Source organism: Musca domestica, unplaced genomic scaffold, assembly GCF_030504385.1.
Source record: "Musca domestica strain aabys unplaced genomic scaffold, Musca_domestica.polishedcontigs.V.1.1 38, whole genome shotgun sequence".
Lineage (NCBI taxonomy): Eukaryota > Metazoa > Arthropoda > Insecta > Diptera > Muscidae > Musca > Musca domestica.
Genome location: NW_026712324.1, coordinates 4,719,557 through 4,735,595, shown reverse-complemented (window position 1 = coordinate 4,735,595; position 16,039 = coordinate 4,719,557). Strand labels below are relative to the sequence as shown.

Below are 16,039 nucleotides of genomic sequence, written 5' to 3'. Positions count from 1 at the left end.
TTATGCTTTGAAGCAGGAAAGTTCGCAGGGTGGTGCTGTGGGTGCTACTTTTCGCCATTTTTACAACCTCCACCTCCATACATAGTATGGAGGATACATTAAGTTCGTCATTCCCTTTGTAACTTATCGATATAATAATTTTAGACATAACAAAGTGTATATATTCCTGATCAGCGTAAAATTCTAAGACGATTTAGCCCTGTCCGTCCGTCTGTTGTAATCCCTCTAGAGTCAAAACGAATAAAAAACGAAATTTTTGCACAGAACAAAATTTTGTCCGCAGGTAGGTCAAGTTCAAAGATGGGCTATATCGGACCACGATCTCGTTTAGCCACCCATATAGCGATACCCCCGATATTCGATATTTTGATGATTATAGCCAAATTTTTAAATAAAATATTCTGAAAATTCACAAAAGGAGTTCCTTCTGAGCACTTTACCCCTATGCAGGTCCATGTCTTCGTATAGACCCAATATAACGGCTATATTCGGTATTTTTTAAGATTTTAACAGAGTTTTTAACATATTTTATATTTTTGAAAATTTCAAATTTGTTCCAAATGGTTTTGGATGAAGAAATAGAGCTAGAATAGTGAAATCTGACATGGATGTCTTTATTGGTGTCTGTAGTTGGAAATTCGTAGTATGAATGTACGAAAAGTCCAAAATACCGTTGAGTGCTGTGATAGAGTGGAATTCTGAAATTTGGTATTGAGGCGACTGTTGGTGTCTTGGGTGAAGAGAAGGAGGTTTTGTCCTCCTTCTTAAATATTACCAATAGATCCTCTCAATGAAGACCAATAGGTCCTTTGATGGATAAGTATTATATATTTTCTTATAAAAGGCCTAGAGATCTTCTTAGAAATACCTACAAGACTTATGATGCATAGACGACTAACACACTATCTTTAAGAAGGCAACCGGGCATTTTATAGGCCAATAGCTCTTCTTTTTGAATAGGCTTTTTTCACCAAAGAATACATTGCTTTCTTCTTCTCTCCTTTGTTATTTATGTTGCTTTTGTTGTTTTCTCTTCTCTTTCTTTTATTGGCTTTAGTAAACGATCAACTGGAGATATAGCATAAGAATCGGATGTACCTCAAGAAAATTTTGTTTTTGAATGAAAATTTGAAAATTTTGTTTTTGAATATCTATTGATCGGTTATAGATACACTCTTCAAAGTTAGATCAGTACAAAAATAAACTTTGCCAAGTGATTTTAATAATCGGTCCAGATTTGGATATAGCTCCCATATATATTCTCGACCGATTTCACATATTTGCTGCAACAAACACTGTATGTTTGTCCGATTCCAATGAAATTCGGAATGAGTGGTACAAGAATATATTTACCAAGTTATATTGAAATCGGTTTAGATTCCGATATAGCTCCCATATATATTTTAGATCGATTTCGTTTATTTGATGCACCAAACACGATATTTACATTCGATTCCAATAACATTTGGACGGAATTTAAACAGAAAATAATGCCAAATTTTATTGAAATCTGTTCATAATTTGATTTAGCTCCCGTATATATTTTCGGCCGATCTCACATATTTCATGAAACAAACATTGTATGTTTTTCCGATTCTAATAAAATTTTGCAATGATTGACGGAATTTGGTAAAAAAAAATAAATTTGCGAAATTACATGGAAATCGGTTGATGTCTGGTATATCATCCATATAGAGATCTTCAAATCCGAAATTTGAAACACTTCCTGTAAATAACGTCATTATATAGGTGGTGGCTATACGAAAACGTAGACCCGACCCAATTTAACTTTTCTTCTTGCAAAATACACATGTGTGCAAAATTTTAGCCTTTTATCTCAATTCGATCCTAAGATAGCGTGATTACAGCAGACAAAGAGACTCACTGAAAGATAGACGGACAACGCTAAATCGTCTTGAATTTTACGCAAGAATGTAATAACCTGGCAACCCTATGAATAATTTGAAATGCAAACTTACCTTTAAGAAAAAGCTTTTGCACAAATTCCATTTACTTTGTATATTCGTAAACAAATGGCGGCCCTTTTTGCGTTTCCTCTTTCACTTTGAAATTCTCTACTTTTTCGCGGTTTGCAATAATTTTCGGTTAAATATTTAAATTGGTGTTATGTCTTTTAATTGAACTTTAGAACTGTTTGGGTTTGTATTTTTTTTTATTTTTATTTATTAACTGTTGTAAATTTCATTGTTAAATTCTCACTCGGTTTTTTTTTTTTGTTTTATTGGATTATATTTGGTCCATGGAACATTGTATTGTTGTTATTCAGAGAGAAAGTTAAGAGAGAGAGAGAGTTTTCCTTATTTATAAAGAATTTTTAATTTGTTGTTGAATTATTAATGATGACTTTATTTAAGTGTTTTGTTTACCCTCAAATTTGACAGTTCTATTGTATTTTCTCTCCCGTTTGTTTATTGCTGAAAGCGAGCGGGAAACAATGCTGAGAGCTTTTCTGGTTTTGTTTACCTTTTTTTTCCTTGAGTACATGTGTGTTTTAGTTGACATGAATCTTTTGTTTTGTTTTAGTGTCACACACAGCCATTGGCATTTTTATTGAGAGCACAAATCACACTCAGAGAAAGAGAGAGAGAGAGAAAGTTTTTGGAATTGTGAGACCACAGAGAGCTACCACTTTGCAGGGAAATAATGTGCGTATGAGAGTTTGTGACATAAATGGTATGAGAGAGACGAGAACGATTGACAAAAGGACCGAAAGCTAATATTTGACACACTTTGTTTTGAGGAAATTTCAATGGTATTTTCTTTTTGTTTTGGCAGTATTTTTCTTCTTTGTATTCAAATTGTTATTGTGATGCGTATTTCTCGGAGTCTATAATATATTTATTTTGCGGTTAATGTTGACTTCTTCTGCTCCTTTTCTTGTTTTTTGCTATCCTTTTAGTATTTTAATGCGTAATAGAGTTATGGATTTGGAATTGGCTATTGGATTTTCTATTTATTATTTGTCTGTACTTTTTTTGACACTTCACGTTGTGGGAGTAGAACTTTTTTATTTAAATTTGGACTAACATTGAACTATTTTTTGCGTTTATTTCACTTAATTTTGTTTTAATAAATTCCCTAAATGATTATTCGTTATGGTTATCGGTTGTTGTTTTTGTTGCAATTCTTAATCCGTGACCAGTTTTAGTTACTTCAATCGAAATATTATTTACTCTAACTTATGTATGTAGGTATGTATGTTGTATAGCTATGTCTATATTTTCTTTAATTATTCTAGTTTTTTATTTATTAAATATTATAACGAACTACAAAAATTGGTGTTATTCGTTTGAAACTAAAGCACAAAGTTATATTTTTCTAGGGGGTGGAGGGTTGGTTTCCCCTTTATCTAATTACATTCAATTGCTTGGGTATGTGTTTCTCAAATAAGTACAGCGGTACATATGGTATTTTTTTTTTCTAAATATTAAATTTTTGTCACATATCTATTTCTCTTTTTTTCTAGCTTGGGTCTTGGAATTTCACACATAGACCGCCCGACCGACCGACGTATCACAGAATTTCTTGCTTAAATTTTTGCTTGAAAAGTTCTACATTCTTAAATCCCTTTCCTTTTGCTGACGATTGTTTCTCTGTTCGTTCCTTCTTTGGCATGAAAATGTCCTTTTAACACCAATATTGGACTTCTTTTTCGTCGTCGTGTGTGGATGTGTGTGTCTAAAGACTTTTTTCGTTTTGTTCTTAGGATGACCGATTAAAATTGTGGTACCCCAACCACTTTTTCCCATTTTTTATTAGCCTTCGGCAACATTTTTATTCATTTCACAGATATGTTGCACATTTTTTTAACACATTTTCCTTCTTGTAGTTATTTTCTTTTCTTTCAAAATTTTCCAATTTATCCCATTTTTCCCCAATTTATAGTTATTTGACTGTTCTTCCTAAATTATAGTCTAATTAGTTGTTTCGTTCGTTTTTGCTTAATATTAAGTTGTTCTCTCCGTTAAATCTACACCGATACTAAAGAATGCCTTTGACATTTCGGCAATACATTGACCGACATTTAAGGCGCATACCACAAACACCAAGAGAGCCATTGGTACAAGAGTAACATTGAGAGCGAGAGTGGGCCAATTGTGTTTGTTGGCATTTCCAAACATGACAGTGATTTCAGCGTTTCATTCAGAAAACGTCCAACAACCCACTTCATTATGACATACCACCCATGCCATGTGCTATTATCATATTTCCTGCAACGCTGCTCATGAGAGTGCAATGGAGAGAAAGAGAGTGTGTGTGTTAAAACGGAAACCATTGAGAAGTAACATGAACACATTGGGGTTGCCGTGTAGTTTTATTGAATATTGGTGGTCAATGGTATTATGTTTAATAGAAAAATAACATATAATTCCAAAAAATAATGTTGAATAATACCATGTTCACATGGTACGTAAATCACTGGCTAATTATAAAATATCAATGAATTCCCCTAACATTATTTTAAGTAATAATTACATCTACGCGTAAATATATATTCCTAACAAATGAGAACATTTCTCGAAACAATATTCTATACTACAAAAAAATTATATTTTAAAACTTTTCAGGAACATTAAAATCATGAATTTAAAAATAAAATATTAAATGACATAAATGCAATCAAATAAAAGTAAATTTATGTTTTTATTCCTCTTTAGATTCGAGCTTAATGATCTGATATGTGCAGCAGCACTATAACTAGATGTATGCATTGGAAGCAACTTAACTGTTGTTGATAAAAATCCATCACTACAAAACAAACTTTGCCCTGAAAAAGATTCGCTAATAAAACTTGAGTCGATCTTGGGGGTTTCTGGTGTTTAATTTGCACATTCTTAATCACAATAAGTTTGAAATAAATACTATTTACCAAAGAACGACCTTTGTAAGGCGTCATCCACACCAAATATGCCTGATTAGCAGCTTAAACAACGACAAACACTATGAGTCGCATAGTGATGGGTGTGTGAAAGTGTATTACCGGTTTTTCTTTTGATTGCAAATTTCAGATCATTAAGCTCGTCTCGAAAGAGAAATAAACACATAAATCATAAACATATAATCTTCGCCTTAACAATGCAAAACTCAAAAATAAAAACGAAGTTAAAAAGTATCAGTCGGTTTTGCCGACAGATGTATACCCTCAGCCAATGTCTGATTATTTAAATATATTTTGACCTGTGTTATGAATATTCAAACTGTTGACCCTCTATGGAGTAGGTTCCAAGGGATTGGGCCAATATTGTCTATTTCGTATAGGAACCATATGCCAGGTTTGGAGTAAATTGGTAACTTATTTCACTTTATATGAGATACTAGCTGAACCCGGTGCACTTCGCTACCCCATTTGATTTTATATGCATTCAAAATTTTATTTACGAATATATGTTGGATAAAGAAAAACAAATTTAAAAATTAAAAAAAATATTGCACTAATTTAATGCTTTAATAAACAAAATCATTACAAAAGCAGTAACATGACATGCATACACGAATGGTTTGTCCTTTGGATTTATTTATTTCATAGCAAATACCAAGCGTGCAGGAAACTGCAATTTTTTTTTAAGTAGAGTGGCATTTCTATTGCAATTAGTGAATTCGAGATAGCAACATACTTCGCCGTAATAAGCGTATTTCAAATAAATTGTTGTGTTGTTTTTTAGTGTTAGCCTAAGGCGTTGTGGGTCAATGGTTCTTATTAAAATCATATCCCAATCTGATCCGATTTAAATATAATTTTAAAAAAATTACTTTTACACCAAACTCCGCCACACCTTTCATAATTCATTGAAATTGGTGCGTCAAATATGTGAAATCGGCCGATAATATATATATATGGGAGCTATATCCAAATCTTAACTAATTTCCAATTATTTATCACATTTATTATTATAACCAAATTCCGCCACACATTCTGAATTTCATTGGAATCGGTCATATATATCGTATTTGGTGCATAATATGTATGAAATCGGCCGAAATATATATGTTAGCTATATCCAAACCTCAACTGATTTCAATATAATTTAGCAATTTTTCTGGTGCCAGATTTTGTCTCTCTCGCTTTGGGTGGGAGCTATAATCACATCTGAGCGTATTTGAATATAATTTGTCAAATTTATTTTTGTACCAAATTTAGCCACTCATGCCGAATTTCATTGGAATCGGAAATACGTATCGTGTTTTGTGCATCAAATATGTGAAATCGGCGGAAAATATATATGGGAGCTATATCCAAATCTGAACCGATTTTAATATAATTTGACTAATTTATTTTCTAATCAAAATCCCGTTACATATTCCAAATTTCTTTGGAATCGAACATACATATCGTGTATGGTGCATAAAATACATGAAATTGGTCGAAAATATATATGAGAGCTATATCCAAATCTGAACCGATTTTAATATAATTTGACAAATGTATATTTGTTATAATTTCCGCTACACGTTCCAAATTTCATTGAAATTAGAGATACATAGCGTGTTTGGTGCATCAAATGCATGAAATCGGTCGAAAATATATATGGGAGCTATATCCAAATCTGAACCGATTTCAATTTAATTTGACAAATTCATTTTGGCTCCCAATTCCGTTACTTATTTTGAATTTCATTACAATTGGAAATACATGTCGTGTTTGGTCCACCAAATACATGAAATCGGCCGAAAATGTATATGGGAGCTATATCCAAATCTGAACCGATTTCAATATAATTTGGGAAATCAATTTTTTAGATAAAATCTATCACACGTTTCAAATTTCATTGAAATTGGGGATACATAGCGTGTTTGGTGCATCAAATGCTTGAAATCGGCCGAAAATATATATGGGAGCTATATCCAAATCTGAACCGATTTCAATATAATTTGACAAATTTATTTTCGGATTAAATCCCGTCACACATTCCAAATTTCATTGGAATCGAACATTCATATTGTGTTTGAGGCATCAAATGAACGAAATCGGTCGAAAATATATATGGGAGCTATATCCAAATCTGAACGAAATTACAAGAAAATCGAACATTTTTTTTATGCGAAATCATAAATTCCATCGAACATTTTTTTATGCGAAATCATAAATTCCATATTCATCTCAGGTTTCTGGCTGAGAGAAATATTTGGATATAGCAAGTTGGAAAGAATCGCTTACTTGTTTCGAAAGTTATGACAGATAAAAATATTAAAAATTGTGGCCTTTTTTGGTTGAGGTACCAGAAGGGGTTCTCAGACATATATAATCTTCGCAATAGATGTGTGTATTATTTGGATGCTTATTTCGCCTTCTTTGAGCGTTTTGTTTTTCAAAATTTTGAACCATATGTGGGGGAGGTACTTGAAGAAGAAATCGTCTAATCTCTACCATCTTTATAACAGATCTTGTGTTGATAGAAACATTGAGATCTACCAAGTCTTAATGGAATTGGATGCTAATTTCGCGTTTTATGAACTTCATGGATATTCAAAATGTTGACCCTTTGTAGGGAGGGGCTAGGTATCAGAAGAAGTGGGCCGATATATCCCACTTTCCGAGCAGATCTTGTGTTAGTTGAATTATTGGGATGTATGAAATATGAAGTGAACCGGATGCCTATTTCAGATTTATGATTGTTTTGGTTATTTAAAACATTGACCCTTTGTGGGGGAGGTACCGGAAGGAATGGTCCGATCTCTACAATATTTATAACAGATCTTGTTTTGATGGAAACATTGAGATGTACCAAGTCTGAATGGAATCGGACTTTTTATGAGCTTCATGGATATTCAAAATTTTGACCCTTTGTGGGGGAGGTACCAGAAGGAGTTGACCGACATGTTTCCGTTTTCACACCAAAGCTTGGGTTAATAAAAATATTGTGATGTGTGTAATTTGAAGAGAATCGGTTTCTTTCATCACCTTTTATAAGAGTTATAATTATTCAAAATGTTGACCCTTTCTGTGGGAGGTACTTCATGGAGTGTAGCGATATTATTAAATTTCGCACCTGACCTAGCACTGATGTAAATATTACGATTTGCAAAGTTGGAGAGAAATCCGATTATCCTTTCTCTTTCTGTGCAGTATTTTTTTTTTTTTTTTTTTTTTTTTTTTTTTTTTGAAAAGCCATATTAACTTCTTTGTGTCCAGATATTGCAAGAGATGGAAAATTGGGTATCGTAATTAAAAACTTTTACATTCTTGCAGTTCTGGAACTATATTGATTAAACCGTTCACACAATTTTACAATAATTCATACTAGCATGTTTGTAGCTTGCCAAATTTGCGAGATTTTAGAACCAGTTGCTTCAGAGTTAATTATCTTATTATTGTTACTCTATCATGCAACGAATTAAAGTATTTTATTTTTTACACATTTTAACAGTTTTTCACATGCTGTGCTTTAGTTTAACCGAGAAATGCCTTTATAATACGACAGCATCCCTTAGCATGGAAACATGACTGCCTTTCAGTCACATTCGATTACTCTCAAGAAGCATAAAAGGCAATATTTTTTTAATTTCATTTTAGTTTTTGACAAAAAAAAAATATTTTACACATTCAGGGCTGTCATAGAAACCAATTTTGTCACTATAGGTTTTAAAAACGACAAGAAAAAATGCTTGGGTGTCATGAAAATCAATGTTATCGGTTTTATTTTCGAATTAGAATTTTATCGGTTTTGGTTGTCGTAGAAGCCAATGTTATTGGTTTTGTTATTGGAAATAAACCAAGTTGCTTAGAGCTGTCACTTTTCATTTGCTTTGGATTTTTAAACAATTTTTAAAGAATATTCAAAGGACTAAAAATGTGGATAAACAATTTTTAAAGGATATTCAAAGGACTAAAAATGTGGATTTTTTAAACAATTTTTTAAGGATATTCAAAAGACTGAAAATGTGGATTTTTTAAACAATTTTTAAAGGATATTCAAAGGACTAAAAATGTGGATTTTTTAAACAATTCTTAAAGGATATTTAAAGGACTAAAATGTGGATTTTTTAAACAATTTTTAAAGAATATTCAGAGGACTAAAAATGTGGATTTTTTTAAAGAATTTTTAAAGGATATTTAAAGAACCATAGACGTGGATTTTTTAAAGATTTTTTAAAGGACTATAAACGTGATTTTTTTAAAGATTTTTTTTAAAGGATATTTAAAGGACCATAAACGTGGATTTTTTAAAGATTTTTTAAAGGACTATAAACGTGATTTTTTTAAAGATTTTTTAAAGGATATTTAAAGGACCATAAACGTGGATTTTTTAAAGATTTTTTAAAGGACCATAAACGTGTATTTTTTAAAGGACCATAAACGTGGATTTTTTAAAGGACTATAAACGTGGATTTTTTAAAGATTTTTTAAGGGACTATAAACGTGGATTTTTTAAAGGTTTTTTAAAGGACCATAAACGTGTATTTTTAAAGGACCATAAACGTGGATTTTTTAAAGATTTTTTAAAGGACTATAAACGTGGATTTTTTTAAAGATTTTTTAAGGGACTATAAACGTGTATTTTTTAAAGATTTTTTAAAGGACTATAAACGTGGATTTTTTAAAGATTTTTTAAAGGACTATTAACGTGGATTTTATAAAGATTTTTTAAGGGACTATAAACGTGGATTTTTTAAATAAACTTGGATCTTTAAGGATTTTTTAATGAATTTTTAAAGGACCATAAGCCATAAATCTGCAAATCAGCTTTATGAGTAAGTTCACAATAAAAAAATGTACTTACGCTATCTCCGGCAACTTCAGTGGGTTGCTGAAATCTCTAAGAGCTTTTCTCGTCACCTTTTCTGAGCGTTCTTCGTCCAACAACACAAAAACTACCACTGCTGATGCCATCTTACTTTATTTATAGCGACTTTTTCCTTTTTTATATACCGTACTTTTACTGATATTTCAATGACAAATAAACAAACAACACATGTAAGCAACAACAGCTGTTTCGAACATTGGTTTTATTTACATTCGAAATTGACAAAACCAACTTGGTTTCATGACACCAAATGAAACCAACATTGGTTTACAAAAACGATAATAACCAAAACCGACATGGTTTCTGTGACAGCCCTGATTTTCTTTCGTTTTCCCACTTGTTTTATTATTTTTCTGATTTCCACTTTCACTTTAAATAATTTAAAATTTCCTATCTATTATACGGCGACCGACGATCGAACACTTTGAAATGCCAAAACACAATGATCAAATAACTTGTTGCAATGTTGGCACTATCCCCCGATTTTTTGGCTTTTAACACTGTTGCACAGTTTCTATTTAAAGGGATTTGACAACACGTTATATTCCGGTGGTTAGAGGACTGCATCATTCCATAAAGGTGTGTGTGTGTGTTCACTTTTTGCATCAATGTCTCCATCAATAGCTAAGCTAACAGTGTTGACAATTTACTATGTATGTGTGTATGTTTTCGTTTATGAATATACGTATGAATATACTATGTATGTGTGCATGTATGTCTGTTAGTTACTGTTGGATTATAGACTGTCCTGTCCGGATATTGAGTTATTGCTTCAATTGTTGATTCCTGGAAAATCGGTGTTAGTTCAAGTTTACTGGTAAACGACAGGCCGTCGATGAGTTATGAGAAGAATAATATGAACGTTATTCTGTTAATAGATTTAGCACAATGAATCTTGTGCATAGAAAAACTCAAGAAAGTTTTGGAACAATAGAAGTCTTCAAGGGATCATCTGGCCCTAAAATGTATATAGTATACTATATAAGACAAGAGCTTCTGCTCTTCAGGGAGAACAGCTACAGCCGAGAGAAGACCTACTGCTCTTCTGGGAGAAGACCTACAGCTCTAACCCAAAGATTTGGAAAATATTTTTCATGGTTCTGCAAAGGACTACTAGTGAAATGTTCCAGATCCAGTTAAGATCAAATCCTGGGTTTTTGGAACACTATTGTCATAGATTCCTCCAGAATAAATATTTCTTCATATCGATGATTTTTGAAAAATATTTCTACATATTTTTTTATATCCTCCTCCTTGGAAAGGAGGGTATATTAAATTTGTCATTTCGTTTATAACACCTCTAAATATTGGTCATAGACCACATAAAATATATATATATTCATGTTCAGCATAAAATTCTAATTCCATTTAACTATGCCCATCGCTCGGTAGAAATCACGATACAGCCTATATTGTTTGACGTAGAGCTTTAAAAATTTGCATAACAATTTGCATTGTGTCTAGGATGGTTGGTATTGCAAATGAGACACAGGGTGAGAGGAAAAAACTGCAACCAACTTTAGACTGCTGTCATTTCTAAGCCACTCGTCCGACAGCTGTTAAAATTATTCCAGTGACAGCTCAATATATTGTTTACAAGCGTAAAAAGTTAATCGTGATGGACTTTAAGCGTGATAGTGTAATTTCTTTATATTTGGCTGAAAACCCACAAGTGGCTATCGTTAGAGGACTCCAGCATTTAAATGTAAATAAATCTTTTGTGTCTCGTACCATCGCTCGTTACCGTGAAACTGGTAGCTGGACGGAAGAAAACATCAACATCAGCAGAAATGGTTCGAAAAGTTTAGAAGCGACTTGATCGAAACCCGCGTCGCAGTGGCCGAAAAATGGCTCGTGAGCTGAACATATCGCAATATTCCATTCGGCAAATATTGAAAAATGAGCTCGGGGTAAAGCCATTGAAATTCCAAAAAGTGCAAGAACTTACACCGCAACAGAAAGGAAATAGACTCAAAAGAGCTAAAGAGTTCTTTCGCTTGGCCGACAGTGGTGAACTGCCGAATTTGGTTTTCTCCGATGAGAAAACATTCGTTGTCCAGCAATTTGTAAACAAACAAAATGATCGTGTTTACTTGCCAAGCTGCTGAAAATGTGCACCTTCGGTTGGCCACCATGGCGATGGTGTGTGCCGCCATAACAGCCGATGGTCGCTCTCCGCTCGTATTAGTCGACCGTGGTATCAGAATAAATGGTAACGTAGCCCGACGTCAAGGAAGTGGACGGAAGAAAACAGCAAAATCAGCAGAAATGGTTCGAAAAGTAAAGAAGCGACTTGATCGAAACCCGCGTCGTAGTGGCCGAAAAATGGCTCGTGAGCTAAACATATCGCAATATTCCATTCCTCAAATATTGAAAAATGAAATTCCAAAAAGTGCAAGAACTTTCACCGCAACCGCTACACAAAGAAAATAGACTCAAATGACCTAAAGAGTTGCTTCGCTTGGCCGAAAGTGGTGAACTGACGAATTTGGTTTTCTCCAATGAGAAAACATTCGCTGTCTAGCAGTTTGTAAACAAACAAAATGATCGTGTTTACTTGCCAAGCTGCTGAAAATATGCACCTTCGGTTGGCCACCAGAACTCAAATGCCGGTCATGGTGATGGTGTGGGCCGCCATAACAGCCGATGGTCGCTCTCCACCCATTATTAATCGACCGTGGCTTCAGAATAAATGCCGAATATTATCGCGAAAATATTCTGGAGGTTGTATTAAAGCCTTGGGCACGCAAACATTTTGGCCGCAGAACTTGGACATTCCAACAGGACTCAGCACCATCGCACTCAGCACGCGCCACCCAAGAATAGTTACAAAATGAGGTTCCTCGCTCCACAATGACCAGCGCACAATGACCAATAAAAAATTTCGGGATGCCAATCCGTTGGACTATTGTGTCTGAAGTATTTTTAAAAGCAAGGTTGGTACTAAAAAAAACACAAAGTCTCGATCATCTCAAGCAAACGCTTCGCCGAGAATGGGCCAAAATACCGCAGAGCAACATTTGGGCAGCATATGACGTTCTCATTGGCCGTTTGAAGACCATAATTCGTACCAAATGTGACCGACTCGAACAAATCTAAACTTATTCTAAAATTTGATCCTATTTCCGACATTTTTTGCTTTCATTGAAAAAAAAAATGTAAAAATTATGGCGTTTGACTTTGTTGCAGTTTTTTTTTATTTCACCCTGTATGTATCCTTCCGTCCGCCTGCCCATATTAATTTGTAATCATGCTACAAGTCGCAATTATGGACCTATCCTCACGAAATTGAAAATGGCGTTGAGGTTTGGGTCAGAATAGAAGACTATTGTTTTTGGAGATGGTCGGAAAATATTAAGGCGTTAAAATTGACCAAAAACAGAAAAATGAAAAATTTCCCGAGTTTGATGTTGTTCTACAGGCCACAATTATTAACCAATCGACGCATAATTGAGCATGGAGTTAGATTTTGGGGCTGGGCAGGAGCCCACCAATTTGGAGGTCATCGCACCAGATTTAGCGGCCATAACTTTCATTCAAAAAAATACAAAATTGTCTTTCAAAAAAATTGTCCACTAAACTACGAATATTTTTAATCCCGGGAAAATCACAAACGTTTTAAAGAAAATAATGGATCATTTCAACTTTTATTTGAAATAGTAGATTTTTAGGAATTTCTCTCCATGTTCTCCAGCTGACTCTCATTAAAACTTTACCCAAATATTGTTTTTTGTTTATGGCTAATTGGATTTCTGAACTCTTCGTTGAATTTAATTCCAGGAATTCTAAATGTGTTTCCAACTAAATTCCCTTTACATGTATGCATACGTATTTGTGCTGTGACGTAGTTTAAAGAAGTGAGATTTCATTAGATGTCAATAACTTCCGCTTCGCCTATGTTCGTCATTACAAATAGGCAATTTTTGGCTTTTAGCCTATAAAGCCAAAACATCCGAAGGGTAAGTACATCGTACATGCATGCAACATACTCACACCCACTCTCACACTTATGTATTTTAGGTCCTAACAAACATTTGCGATTAGATTACGCACTCACTTTGCTCGCTCCCGAATGAATGAATGAATTTTCGTCACTAATACATATTTCGGAAAAACGGATGTGTGACGTTGTCACTTGGTCTATTTTGAGTTAGATATCGAAATTGCCAAGCTGGTGGATAATAAGAATAATAATAAAGAGGGGAGATGGGTGGCGGAGTCAAATTTTTGTGATGCCACTCTGATTTTTCATTCAATCACTGCTTTTGTGTTTGTCGCCAGCCTAAAAGGTTGTCCATAAAACAATTGACGATATCTGGCTGTTTGTTTTATAGACAGGCAGGCCTACTTGTATGTATGTATGTGTGTGTGTGCGAATGCCGTGGTGTGATTCAATTAAACAGTCACTTTCAATTCAGGCCGATACGACCAAGAGGCAGACACAGACACTAATGGTGATGAACATTAAATCAGCAGACTGAGAAATATTTAATTAACACCGACCGATACCTGTTCATATTTAACATTCGATTAAACCAAAGTGACAAGGAGTAGGGATATCTACGGGTGTGTGTGTATGGGCTATATAATTTCATATGGAATGGTGTCAACCATTTAAGTGCACCAAAAAAAATCAGGGAAACTCATTATTAAGGCGTTAAAGTGATTATAGATAAACTTTAATAGAGTGGTAGGAAAAAAGTTTGCATGTAGGGGGGAAGGTATTGAAATCATTAGCATAATCAATAGATATTTATTTAAGAGGTAAATTTTTTATTAAATTACATTCTTTAAGTGTACATATATTTTAATACAGTCTTAAAACGAATGATAAAATATTATTATAAATCAATAAGAACTTTGTTGGGGCATAAAATATATTGTTAAAAATTACGATATTCTTAAAAATCCTCTGCAAGTGCTAATGGAAATTTGAACAAATATGCCTAAAAAACCATCTTCGTATGGTCCCCACTTGGGTAAAAAATGTTTTTTTTTTTGTCATAGAAGTGATTTTTAAAATAACTTCTGGGGAGAATATCCCAGGCAGAAAACAAGGGAACTGATGGGGATTGGTTGCTCTTTTCGAAACCTAGGTATTCCCTGCCTTACCCCCTGGTAAACATTACCATCTATCTCCACTAATAAACAAACGTTGTCTTTATAAAAACAACAGTAAAGGGATAAAGCCTGACCATTTTGCAACAACAAAATTCATTTTTTTTTTCTAATCGAGAATTTTTAAGAATATTTTCAAAGCCATGTGGAATCCAAATGCTGGATTATTTTACTTTCTTTTTTTTCTTATTTTGAAGTATTTTAGTGTTTTTTTCCTAACCTTGGGTTTCTAAAAATTGTCAATAATTCGATTAAAAAATATAAATTTGTTCAATTGTTCTGCCATAAAAGTGGTGCATATTACGAACCATAAACAGCAAGTTCATTATAAATTTGTTGAAGAAAGTAACTAAAATTATTAAAATACCGAATACTGGAAGATATCGGGAGCTACATAGACATTTCTATGCAAGGTTGTTGCTTACATGCTGTAAACACCTTAAATCTGGCAGTACAATGGAACTAAACCAAAACGTGGACCAACTTGGCTCATTTACAATACTAAAAGTCCTGGCGACATAAAATACATCTGAGTAAAATTTAATCAACCTACTTAATTCTGATCAAAAGCGAATCATTATCTAGAAAATTTAAATTTTCATATTAAAATTAATTTAGGGAATTATCTTAAATTGTCAACATAGCCAATGTAAACGTAGCTAAAGGCATTATAATTTATAGAGATTCGCAAGCAACTTTTCTATTTTCTCTCATATATGTCATGTACCATGACAGAAGAATACAGGTAGATGCATAAACGCTTGGGAGCATTGATATGTCAAAAAAATTTGAATGTTTTTTCAAATATAAGTAGATTTTTATATGTTTTCTTATACAACGTCATTCGGAGGCTTTTATAATTCGCGTTTTTCAACAATTTTTACAAATTTAAATAATTTTTCATTCAACATTTTCAATTCCAAAATTGGTTTGACAGTTCATTGTCCCAACAGCTGTGTCGACGCGTCTACCTATATTCTTCTACCATGTCATGTACTAACTATTTCGTTTAACAGTGGTGTAAACCCTACGAAAATAAACGCATCAACTTTACACCGATAAATGCAATCCACATTGTTAATCGGTTTTCGATTACAGTGAATTATCGATTAGTGCAACATTTTTTTTTTTGGCACTAGACAAGACAAATCAACCAT

General features: G+C 33.4%; 1 protein-coding gene across 1 annotated transcript in view; it reads right to left on the bottom strand.

The window, feature by feature from the left end:
• The window catches only part of LOC101897096 (ras-related protein Rab-26), a 142,906-nt gene extending 138,892 nt beyond the window's left edge, over positions 1–4,014 (bottom strand). Inside the window, exon 1 of the mRNA XM_059126402.1 lies at positions 1,980–4,014. The gene's annotated coding sequence lies outside the window, so the exon portion shown is untranslated. The remainder of the gene's footprint in view (positions 1–1,979) is intronic.
• Positions 4,015–16,039: the final 12,025 nt, after the last annotated feature.